Source organism: Tupaia chinensis, unplaced genomic scaffold (assembly GCF_000334495.1).
Source record: "Tupaia chinensis unplaced genomic scaffold, TupChi_1.0 Scaffold000257_1, whole genome shotgun sequence".
NCBI lineage: Eukaryota > Metazoa > Chordata > Mammalia > Scandentia > Tupaiidae > Tupaia > Tupaia belangeri.
In genome coordinates, this window is record NW_006159737.1 from 4,626,948 (window position 1) to 4,640,251 (window position 13,304).

The following is a 13,304-nucleotide window of genomic DNA, read 5'->3' on the forward strand; positions in this document are numbered from 1 at the left end:
AGGGATGCACTGGCGGTTCTCCACCTGCAAACTACAAAAACCAGACAGCATTGCGATCTGTGCGAAACAGAATCTGAAATGCGGTGCCTCTGTTTATTTGTTGGTTTTTGCACGGGGGATGACGGGAGTTGTATGCGTCTGCATGACACAACTAGTAACAACTTTTCACCTGTTCTTTCCTATGATTCCATGCCTTGGCGTTTGTGAGTCATGGATTTCAAGTAGTGCTACACAAACGGAAGATTCTAAACGCTAGAATAATCAGCAAAGCTCGGGCAAATCCTATTGTTAAAAACAGAACTCTCTGCTGGAATTTATTCGCAGTATTCACGCCTAAAATAAAAACGGGGCGAGTGGTTAACTTCTATGTAACTTTTACATAGTTTATACTGAGACTATGGGGTAAATATGCATTTCCCAGATTAAAAGATGCACAAACAATCCTTAATAGCCGCTTTTAATGGTATATTTTCTCTCGGGGTCCGTGTCATCGTCATGCCAATGTTATATAGATCTATGCATACAACCTACACCTAAAATCAAAACAACTGAAAAAACGAGTGAGCAACTATAAACAACGGATGAAGCCATAATATCTAATGGACTGTACTAGCGGTAAATTTAGATTATGCTAGGTAATCTAGGTTGAAAACTCTGAAGTCCTGGGTTTTGTCTTTTACTACTTTTTGTCTGCTGCCGGCAAATATTTACCAGTGGTAATGTTTATTACTTTATTGCTCAGTTTCGTTTTTCGATTTTATAATTTTTCTTAAGAACTCTTGCACTAAATAAAACTATTGTTATTTGCCACTCTCTTTACTTGATTATCTTTATTTCAAGGAAAATTTGTCTTTAGTTTGTAATGTAATATTTTAGTCTTATTTTCAACATTAGATTTAAAACCCTGGTTTGGTACTCAAGACTTTTTCACTGCACGCAAGTATCCAGGGTATTTCCATGTTGATGAATCTCAATATAACCTTAACTCAATCCTGATAAGAATTGCCTATTTTATTTTATGTAATTGTATCTAAAAGATGGTACCTTCAGTCTTCCTCCCACTCTATTTCCCTCCTTCCTACCATTTATATTTTCCTGCTTCTTTCTTCTGGCTGCTTTTGAGATTACTTTTATATGTTTACAGTTTCATAGTGATCTAAGTCTGGATTCCTTTCTTCTTTCCACCTTTTTTCCCCTCCCTCCTTCTTTCCTCTCTTTCTTTTCTTAATGTTTGTAAGCCATGAGTTGAGATGATCCTAAATCTCAGGATTGGTATTTTACAACAATAATAGAAAATTCTCAAATATTCTCTTCAGTGTTGCTTATTTTCCATTTCGTCCATTATTGCTTAGAACATCTCTAAGATATCTCTATGACTTTTTCCACTGTACCTTCCATTTCTCTTCATTTTTCTTTTATATGTTTCACCTCAAAATGTTAGAATACTTTTCTGTTTCAGATGTTCTCTTTGGTTATTTTTTTCAAGTCATTTTCTCATTTCTAATCCAAACTGAACATCTTTAGTCCGTATTTTGTTTTTATTAAATCCAGTACCCAAAATGTAGCGTTTTTGTACTGTGTCTTCAAAAATGATACTTTTGGCCTTGTTAAGTGCATACTTCAAACAAACAATAATTAAAAAACATGGGTGGGTCCGGCTGCTGTAGCTTGCTGGTAGACTCTGCTACCTGGCAGGTTGAAGCCAGATGGGAGGCTCCATTTTATTTTCAACCCACCTTAAAATACTGGGCTCATGGCATATGTGCCTATAGTGCCTACAGGCTGAGGCAGCAGGATTGGAACAAAACGAGACCTTGTCTTCAAACCAGTAAGACTGGGGTGCTATTTCCTTGAGGTTTGTGATTTTGTACTTTGAATTTATGTTTCTGGGATCATAACTGTGGGGATGAATTCTTTGAGGCTGAAGTTTAAATGCACTTTTCCTAGAGAATATTAAAATTTTTCTTCTGCAAGTTGTATGGAGGCACATCAATCCTAGGACCAGGTTAAATTCTCACTTAAGGTTTATTGTATTGCACAGATAAGTAGAATTGGGGCCTCTAAACCAACACAACTTAGAGACTTTTTCTTCCTTTACTGGGCTCCAAAAGCAAGGAATGTTTCCTTATTGGCTTCTTCAATACATACAATTTATATCTTACTCACTCTTACATTGGGAATATACTCCTTTTGGATGGGGAGTCCAGGTTTTTCCCTATTAGGCTCTTCTTTTTGAACTGGTCCTTGACTTTCTTGCCATGCTGTACAACTCTCAGTGCAGGAGCCCTGGGTGTCTAGAAATGACAGTGTCTGAACAAAAGCCTACTCTGTCCCTCACTTATTTCTCAGGATATTTGCATTTTCCGTTCTTCCTTTCTTTTTCTTTCCATTTTTATATTCCTTCTGAGCATTTCAGGTCCTACCAGTTCATCAATGTTTTTTTGTTGTTATTGTTTTGTTTTGTTTTTTTAACCCAGCGTTTTCAGTTGTTTTCAGCAGGTGCCGCATTCAGAGCAGCTGAAATGGCATGCTGTCAAAAATAGAAGTCCATCATTTTGGTGTAAACAGCTTTTTCAGGAAGTGTTTCATATTAAGCCCAATGAGATAGACAGTTCTCAATTCAGTTAGTATGCATACACTCTCCAGGAAACCAAAAATAACATTTCCACACTGTGTATTTTAGTTCACGGACTTAACTCTTATTACTGGAACATGTATCAACTGCAGAGAATCATATTTGCAAATTCATGTGATAGCTTCTTTTATTTTGTCCCCACACGATAGCTTCTTACATCATGAGGTCACACCATAGACACACGTGGAGTGGCTGCCTACTTACTACTCTAGGGCACTTCTAGGCCCTGCACCTCATTTTGGTGGGGGGGGTGGGGTATGGCATGGGGCATGACCATTTCTGTATTACATTCCTGTGCTATCTGATCATAGCTCATTAATTCATCAGGTATTGACCAAAGTTGGGCCTATCAAATATCCTCTTTTTGGATTTGAAATTGGGAATGAAAAGACAAGGAGATTGACGGCTATGACACGGAGACTGACAGCTATGAAGCAGAAATGTATTAATTGCTTGCGCCCAAAGAATATGTGATCCATATGTGTTTTCTACTAACAGGCCCCCAGAAAAGCTCTTGTTTTATCTTTGGCTCCCCCCCCTTTCTCTGTCACTCCTAGCACTTGTTGCATGACCTTGAGGAAGTTATGTGAACAGTCTGTGCCTCCACGTACTGATCGGTAAATGGGGAAATAGCACAGTCTCAAAATGCTTGAAGTGATTATCATCTATGCAGAGCACTTAGATTAATGCCTAGTACATGTTATGATTTAATGAATGTCAGCTGCTATTATCATCTTTATTAATGTTGTGTATCCCCTCCTAAGTTAACCATGCTGCAGATGTTCTTTGGTGCTATTCTTGCTTCGACTTTTAAGGCCAGACACTACCATAACTGTAGGATGATCTCGTCAGGGGTGATACTGCCACTGTCATACTAAATTCAGAGGGGAAGTGATGCAGGCAAGGCTGTGTAAGAGTACTGGACAGAAAGTTAGCTCGATAGAAGGAATTTGGGTCTGAAACCATAGCTTAGTGGTTAAGGGAGCCAGATCCATGTCTCACCATGGTTCAAATCTCAACCATGGCAGCTTGAAAAACATGTTGGGTAGCATGGTAGCTAAGGTGGCTACATCTCACAAAACTTAACTCTGTGGATCAAATCTCAGATCCAGTGGCTTGAAGAATACTGCTAGGCGTATGTGTGTGCGTGCCCAAAATCTCAGAGAGTGGTAGACAAGGGATTGTGGTGTAGCCATCCCTTCTGGGGGAATCATTTTACTTTCTCTCAGTCAGTCAATCTCTCTCTCTCACTCACTGTTTCTCTCCAGCAAGTGCACAAATCCTATTGCAAACATCAAAAAAATAAATAAATAAATAAAAGGAAAAGAAAAAAGGAAACCATGTTGGAAACATGTGTGTGCCCAAGGTCTAGATGAGATCAAGTGATGGAGGAGAAGAGGTTGGGCATGAACATTTAGAGAACCCCTGTAGGCAATAGAAAGGGTGTCAAAATTGGAGAATCTATTTAGAAGTTCTAATTAATACCTTACTAATTCCAGAAAGAGAGAACAACAGCAAGAAGATGGATACATAAAAGGGTACATATTCTGTGATGACATACAGATGAAATCTCTGAATAGGCAAAGTAATCTGTGATGACAGACACAGGAAAATTGCTGTCTCAAGAGAAAATGAAGGGAACCAGCAGTTAGCGTAATGGCTACGTCGCTGGATTCCCACGTAGTCGACCGCGGTTCGTGTCCCGGACCTGGTGGCTTAAAACTCACGCCGGGTGCGTGTGTGTGTGTGCCCAAGATCCCGAGAGGAGAATGGAGGAGAAGGGATTGCGGCGTGACCATCCCCCCTGGGGGGTGATTTCTCGCTTTCTGTCTCTATGTCTCTCTCTGTCTGCCTGGCGAGCGCACGTGCCCTACAGTGAAAATCTCTCCAAAAAAAAAAAAAAAAAAGAGAGAGAAAATGAAATAACAGACTAATCTTAAAACTGCTGACATGGACTCTTTCTTATGTACTGCTCTTAGTAGTTTGCAGAAAGTGCTCAATTCCCATGTGTTGCTCAGATAAATGGAAGGAGTCCTGGGTAGTTGCATATTTTTGAATCAGACAGTTGTGATTTTCAAATCCTGTCTCTATTACATACTCATATGACCTGAACCAAGTTACCAAAGGTCCCCAAGTTTTTTCATCCATGAAATGAGAATAAAGAAAGGTAGGTTGTATAGGATCGTGGTGAGGCTCAAAAGAAATAACATTTAAGAGCAACTAGCACAGTGCCTACAACACAAATGGACTCATGAAAAAATATTATCTGTAGAATTGAAAGTACTAAGAGGTAAACAGCCTAGTGAATGCCATACGAAGGACACTGCGACAGAAGCAGTCAACCCAGTGTCAGCAAATAAGAGGATGCATTGTCTTTAGAGGATTTAAAAATAGAAATAAACTGTCTTTTACAGCCTGCTTTTTACTAGCACCATGTATCAGCTATTCTAAACAATGCCAGTGATAATATATTTTTCCAGAAAAAAAATTTTTGTTGGTCTAAGTTATAAACAATAATTGCAGTCTCAGTTGAGTTTTAATGACTGTGGCAGTGTATATACATATTTGCAAGCAGTGGATTGTAAAGTAAAATTAAAGTATACAGATTGTGGGACCAGCAGTTAGTGTAATGGCCATGTCGCTGAACTCCCACATAGCCGACTACGGTTTGAGTCCCGGACTGGTGACTTAAACTCACGCCGGGCATGTGTGCATGCGTGCCCAAGATCCTGAGAGGAGAATGGAGGAGAAGGGATTGCGGCATGGCCATCCCCAGTGGGGGGTGATTTATCACTTTCTATCTCTCTGTCTGTCTCTGTCTTTCTGGTGAGCGCACGTGCCCTATAACAAAAACCTCTCCAAAAAAAAAGTATACAGATTGTAAAGACACAGAACTTAAGTCATTTCAGTTATATCATGCTGTATGATCATGTGGCATTTTTACTTGTGTATTAAAACAGTGAAACTATTAACTGCTAAATGTAATATTTTTGTTTATAAAATGTAAATTTTAGTTTATAACTATTTCTGAATTTTAATTTTTTAAAAAAATCTTCATTTCATTTTATTTATTATTATTATTTTATTTTGTTACAGGGCACATGCACATATCAGAGACAGGAAAAATGAGAAAGCAAGCCACCAGGTTCTGAACTCAAACCCTGGTTGGCCATGTGTGAGTCCAGCACCTTAACCACTATACTGGCTATTTAATTTTATTTTAATTGCTATTAAGTTTTAATGTAGTTATCCATTAGTGCAACAGACCAGTATGCTATTCCTTCTACAAAAAAAGTACTTAAATATAATTAAAAAGATCAATCCGTTACCTTTTCTCTTTCTTGTCACTGTTAAGCAATTATTTGTACAAGTGTGGTTATATCATGAAGTTTAAAAAGAGAAAATGTACAGGCTAGCTCTGTGATCTGGTGAGTGGTGAAGGGAGCCGGATCCCATATGGCTGACTGTGGTTTGAGTCCTGGTTCTGACAGGGATGGCCATCCTGAATCCCTTCTTCTCCATTCTCCTCTCACCATTTTGGGCACATATGCACACACACCTGGTGTGAGTTTCATGGCACCTGTTCCAGGACTCAAACCACAGTTGACTACATGGGAGTCCAGTCCATTATGCCATCTGCTAGTCTCATAGGTCCCCTTTTATTTATTTATTTATTTATTTATATATTTATTTATTTATTTTTGAGAGATTTTTGCTATAGGGCACGTGCACTTGCCAGACAGACAGAGAGAGACAGAGAGACAGAAAGCAAGAAATCACCCCCCAGGGGGGATGGTCATGCCACAATCCCTTCTCCTCCATTCTCCTCTCGGGATCTTGAGCACGCATGCACACGTGCCCGGCATGAGTTTAAGCCACCAGGTCCGGGACTTGAACCGCGGTCAACTACGTGGGAGTCCAGTGACATAGCCATTATGCTAACTGCTGGTCCCAAGGTCCCCTTTTTTAAAGAAAATGATCTGCTTGGGTTATCAGATATGCTGGGTACATTTATTTCAATACTTCTCACTTTTCAGATGCAATCTGTTTATTCACGATGTCAGAATTATATGTAACTATTTCTCTGGGTTTGACTGTCAAAGCCTTAGGGTTGCTAACATTCCTTTTTGTGTAACTTGCGATGTAAAGACAAATTACCAAGCATCTTTCCTTTATAGTGCAATACGAAACTATTTCAGCGACTGCTGAAATATTTTGAACTCTGCTGGAAACCATCCAGAGACTCTACTTTCCCTTTTACTTTCTCCTTTATCACTCAGGTGTGCTATGATATAGACAACAAACGGTTTTGGGGAAATTCACATCTTTGTACATTTTAATGTTTACCTTATTTTTAAAGACTCCAAATCATTAGGAATCCTTATTTTGCTAGGAGGGGTAAAAGAATTCTTCTCAAGTTGATTGGGTTATTCTTAGACTTGAGAAAATAAGAGTATGGAAGAATGACAACCCAGCACTTTTATACCCTCGGCCCATAAATATCTTATGAGACTTACTACATCGTAGGCTAGAGGCCGCCTCTGCCACTAATTTGGAATTCCTCAAGGACAGAGATCATGTTTTATTCATCTGTTGATCCACAGATCTGGCAGGTAATATGAGTTCAATAAAGATGTGATGAATTATTGAATGAACGAATGCCTGAGCATTAAGCACAAGTTCATACGTGTCCAGGTTCAGACTAGAGAGAGCACAATGAAGTTGCATGATTGTTAACTGCTAAGTTCTGTCGAAAATAAGATTCCAGTGATCATCCGAGCCACTGGATTAGAATGCTGAGAAGGATTTCCTACGTAGACGGCTTTGAAGAACTCTCAATTATAGGAGTGGGCCAGGCTTCTTTGTAGTGGTTTTAATTAGGCTTGCCTAAAAGGGTAGACAGAGGGAAAATGAAAGTCAGATGGTAGTTCACGATGGTCGATATTTGAAAAAAAATTCCTTTGAAGTTCTAAATATCAATCGAGATGAATGATAAGATTTCTTAGGGAACACAAGAAAGGATGTTATTACGGTTTATTTCAGGAAATAGAAGGGTGCTTCAAAAAGTTCAAGGAAAAGTGGAATTAAAGTAGTCTGGTGCAAAAAATTTTGAAATCCATGTATAGTTTTTGGTAACGCACATTTTTCATGCGCTCTCTGAAGACCCCTCAATAGTCATCAAACAGAAAACCCCACGAATATGAAACGCAAGCAAGACACAGCTCCTCTTTTTGTACAATATTCAGCTCGTTCAGAGAAGCAGATAGCTATGGAAACAATTTAAACACAGTATAGTAGGGGCTCTAATATGAGCCATTTTTGAGGAAAGTGTTCTATAACGTTGATAAGAATCAGATGATTCAAGAGGAATTTATGCAAATTCTACTGAGAGCCAATGGTTTCTTTGAATGTATTGATGCAACAAAAGTAGAAAGGGACAGAGATCTCAAGATGTAATAAACAGGAGCAGGTGGTGGCACAGAGATAAGGCAGTGCTCTGGAAGGCTGACCCACACTGGAAGGGTTTGGGTTTGTGTCCATAGACCACCTTGAATTTGCCATGTGTGCATGCACCCGTGACCCAGGACTGGCAGAGACAGGGGGTGGATCACAGCATGAACATCCTGTTGGTGTGCCTCTCTTTCTCTTTTTTTTCATTCATTAAAAAAAGAGAAAGAAACATAAAAAAAAAGTTTCAGTGGATAAAATGTCCACAGATTCAAATACTTTGTAGTCTTAAATATCTTTTTTCTTATCTAAGTTTATACTAAAATATATACAAGGCTGTCAATCAGATGATTTACACTGGTAGGACTCTTAAGTTGTAACAAGTTGTTGAAGCGTTTCAAGTTGTAAAAATGTTGAAGTATTTCTGCTGGTCAGTAAACAGCAACAACTGCTCTGTGCTGCCAGGGTTCCACATCACGTGGGCTGCCTGTGTCCTAACTACTGAGACTCTGCGGGCCCCCTCATTGCATAGCTACTGTAGAGTTAGCACATGGCACCATAGACCTTGCATCAGGGAGGCCAGCCTCTCCTTCATGGCTTGTTAGTTATTTCAATATCACTCCTGGATATGTTCTGAAGTAAAAAATGAATACAGAACATTGTGGAACATGATAGCACTTTCGTGGAATATGATAGCACTTTCGCTAAATATGTGAATGTGGGTCCAGTCACAGTGATACAGGCAGTGGGGCACTGTTGTACGAGGCTGAAACCATAGAAGATTGCCCGAGTTTGGATCTCAGGCTGACCCGTACACGCCAGGTACATCTGGTACATCCATGATCCTGGCTGGCTGGAAAGGCTGGGGGAGTGGAGAGGGGAGCATAATGGAATCTAGTTGAGGGTATCTGTGTGTGTGTGTGTGTGTGTGTGTGTGTATGTGTGTGTATGTGTGTGTTTCAATAACTATCCATATGCACATTTAAAAAAATGGATAGTTAAATACATACATGCAGGCATATTTATATTTAGATCTGAATCTAAGCTTCAAAGGTCATAGTTATGTGTGAACAATAATAGAACTATAGGTGACTGTATTTTTCTTCACATATTTCTTTCCTTTCAATTATTTATCCTGTGAAAGTGAGGGAGAGAGAGAGAAAGAGAGAGAGAAAAAGAGAGAGAGAGAGAGCGAGCCCAGAAGGGACTGCTTGCCATGATTCAACTCCAGCCTCAGCTAGCCAAGATCATGTGCACACACACATAAACCTTGTGTATATTAGGGGGACCTCAGCATGTTAACCTGGGAACTTCCCACTTGGCGTCGGCGTCCCAGGAAGTGAGTTATCACAGCTGGCCTTCACTACATCTCTATTTTCTTTTTAAGATTTGTTACCGTAGGGCTTGTGCACTTGACAAAGACAGACAGAGGGAAAATGAGAAAGCACTCCCTGGGGGTATGGTCACTCCACAATCTCTTCTCCTCCATTCTCCTCTTGGGATTTTGGGCATGCACACACACGTGTCAAGCATGATTTTCAAGACACTGTGTCTGAGGCTCAAACTGTGGTCCACCGTGTAAGAATCCAGAGCCTTAATCACAAAGCCTCCTACTGATCCCATATCCCTATACTTTCAAAACCTTCAACTTACTTCATAATCACACATGTATTTTCTACACAAATACACACAGACTGAAAGCAGTAACACTGGCAACCTATGTAGTATGGTGTTTGTACCCCCCAAATTTTTCCAGGTTCTAAAACACTGGGACAATTTTTCTCTACTCTGTTTACAATAATCGATTTTATTCTCAAAAGCCATTAATTCTGGCTTAGTATTGCTATCAGAGTCCAGATGGTGTTCAAGTGTCAAAACACCATGTCAGGCCATTAAGCAAAATGTAGCATTCAAGACTCTTAATCCCATTCCTGAGTGTCATTACTGGTCTTGGGTCAGACACATAAAGGTCAAGATCTGGGGGAAGCAGATACACAAATAGGAAATGAGTTCAAGAACACACGGAGGAAAAAAAATTGCTTGCCAAGTTAAATCCTGGAACACAAGACAACATTCAAAACACTGAAGTAAGGTCACCTGAGGTAGCAGAAGCAGCATAGTGCAAATTTGCGAAGTGATTAATAGAGAGTGGATCTGTTCTGAAGGCCAGGTTAAGTGCTGCATCTGCACTCATACTGAGAAGATTGTGATGACTGACGCCAAGAAACAGCGCCCACCATCAGTGTCACGGTACCACTAGAGTGGCTTGGTTACCTAGCTCAACATGTGAGAGTGTGGTTTAGGACTCAGTGGGTAGAATGCACAAGTACTTCGATATGTCATCCAGATGTAGACTATAAGTGGATCCATGCAAGCAGGTAAGATGGTTCGATGCCGAGGGCCTTGATTCATGACAAGATCACGTTACAGATGAAGTTGCCAACCGGCAGACCAGTGGTTCGCAAGCAGGAGTTGTTTTGTCCCCCAGTGGACACACGTTTTGTTTTTCATGACTTGGAGAATTAGTACTGGCCTCTAATGGGAAGAGATCAGGGATGCTGCTCAATATAATGCAACACACAGTACAGCTCTGTAACAAATAGTGTCGAGTCCAGAAAGTTACCAGTGCCGAGGATGAGAAACTGCTCTAGACGGAGGTTGTAGTTGAGAAGTACCCAACACTCAGGAGGGAGGGCACTGTTCCATGCCTATCCATAATGCTGTCATTTCCTTAACCAAATAGTGTTGGTTTGAGAAAAATCGTACAGTAGAGGGCAGTGATAAGCAAATTTTTATGTTATTTTATCATTTGCCCTCCATAGTTCTCTGTCTTTTTCTACTTCTCTAATCCCTAAAACAAAAATAACAATAAAAACAAAACAACAAAGTGAAAAAAATCTGTATTGTTTGCGAGAAAAAGAACTTCACCTTTTAAAGAAGGGAGTATTGAGAATACTAGAATAGAAGTGCCACAGATAGAGGAACCGTGATTTTTTTGAATCTCCTTAATGTGTACCCTAGACATTGCTACCTGCTTCTTTTACTTGCTAAACACACACACACACACACACACATATAATTTTATTGGTAACTGACTCTAATATTTAATAACCATTATTTTTGGCAACTGCTAGCCCCAAATCTTTATTATAAGAGTATGTTTTTATTTAGTTGATTTAATGAAGTTTTGAGACACTTATTCTCTTACATCAATATTTTATATGCTCAAGAAACTTTAAAAATACACCGTTAGTTGGGGCTGGCAGTTGGCATGGTGGTAAAGGCTTACTTGTTCTCTCTCTGTCCCTCTCTGGTCAAATTAAAATAAAGCTAGCCCCAAATCTTTATTATAAGAGTATGTTTTTATTTAGTTGATTTAATGAAGTTTTGAGACACTTATTCTCTTACATCAATATTTTATATGCTCAAGAAACTTTAAAAATACACCGTTAGTTGGGGCTGGCAGTTGGCATGGTGGTAAAGGCTTACTTGTTCTCTCTCTGTCCCTCTCTGGTCAAATTAAAATAAATAAATAAAGTTAAAATAATACTAATTTAAAAAATATGCATATAGTCTTTTCAAAAAACTCAACAACTATCAAAAATACTAAAAAGTTAAAGTGTTCAAGATAGGCCTTTTTTAAAAAAATTCAATACCATTCCCCTTGGTTAAAAAAAAACCTTACAATTGTTAATTATATATTTATAAAACTCTTAAATGATTAATTCTGGATAAGATACATTGTCCCTTCAGTACAAAGATGAGAATATAGAACACTTACTCTTTCCTTGCTTTCAGGGCTTGATAGAGAATTATTATTTTACTAGTTAAATTTTAATGTCAATTTTGTACCTAAGTGTACAACTCTAACCCTAATTCTAACACGAACCTTAATTTCATCGTCTTGAGATGGCATCTTTCAACTCTTTTTTCGAAGATGATGTTATTAGAGTGCCTAATTTTTTTTTTCTATCTTACCTCTTCCCCTGCAACTTCCTTCCTCCTCCAGCTATACTTTCACGTTTTCACATTTGTTAATATTACATGCTGCCCTGTAACTACAGCCTAATTCTTGTGTTGCTTATAGGATAACTAAAAGGATACAAATAAACGTTTACATCATTGTGACTATATAAGGTTTTTGTAGTCTTATTTTTAATTGATACGTCATTCTTCTTTTGAGAATAAAAGCCAGAGAAGTAGTTGTTTTCCTAGATTGCTTTACAGCATATCTTAGTGAATTCAAGCTGTTTATCGCCAATTGTCTTAAACTAGGTAATTTATAAATAGTAGACATTTATTGCTCATAATTCTAGAGACTAAGAAGTCTAAGATCAATACACCAGCAGATTTGATGTCTTGTCCTTTATTCTGTGTAATTATATAAATGTCAAAAGCTACAACTTTCTCTAAGAATTTTTAAAATGATCATTATCATGTGTTTAAGAGATTCTAGAATTTTCGTTCTGAAATTCTTTCACTTCCAAATTGCTTACCTAGAGTTTTGAATTTCTATTGGTTGCGGGAAGTTTTTCCTCTCCTTGTTGACTTCTAATTCTGTTGCCTTATGATCAGATAATGTCTACTGTGTTGTTTCTGGATTTTAGAGTTTATTGACTATTTTTGGTTTGAATATGGTAAAGGTTTGTAAATGCTTAAAGGAATTTTTGAAAAATTGTTTTGAGAATGTAAAATTCAATCTCTACTGAAAAGCTCTACTGTACTGTTTCTTGAGGTCTTCTCATTCTCACTTATTTGTCTGTTCTAAGATCCTGAAATATATTTATTGTGGATTCTTTATCATCTTAAAGAATCTATTTTTCTCTTTAATGCCTTTTTCTTGTACGTTATAATTACTGGATACTATTATTATGAACTCTACTTTTTTCCATGGATAGTGTTTCTTTGTTCTTTTCCTTTCAACCTTCCCAAGTCGCTTAATTTTAAATATATCTCGTATATCTGGTTGGTTATTATTGTACAGCCAATCCTCCAATGGGTGTGCTCCATTTCACTTACGACAATTATGGGGGGTTTCGTTCTGATCTCCTATTGTTTTCTGGTTTTAGTATTTCCTTTCTTTCCTATGATTTGCCAAGAAGGAAATCTTTAGAGCACAATTTAAGAAGCATATGTTATTTTAAAATGTGTTCTTTCTTTGGTCATCAGTTGCAACAATGACTGTTCAGCCCAACACTGGTTTTCCCTCCTAAATTAAGAA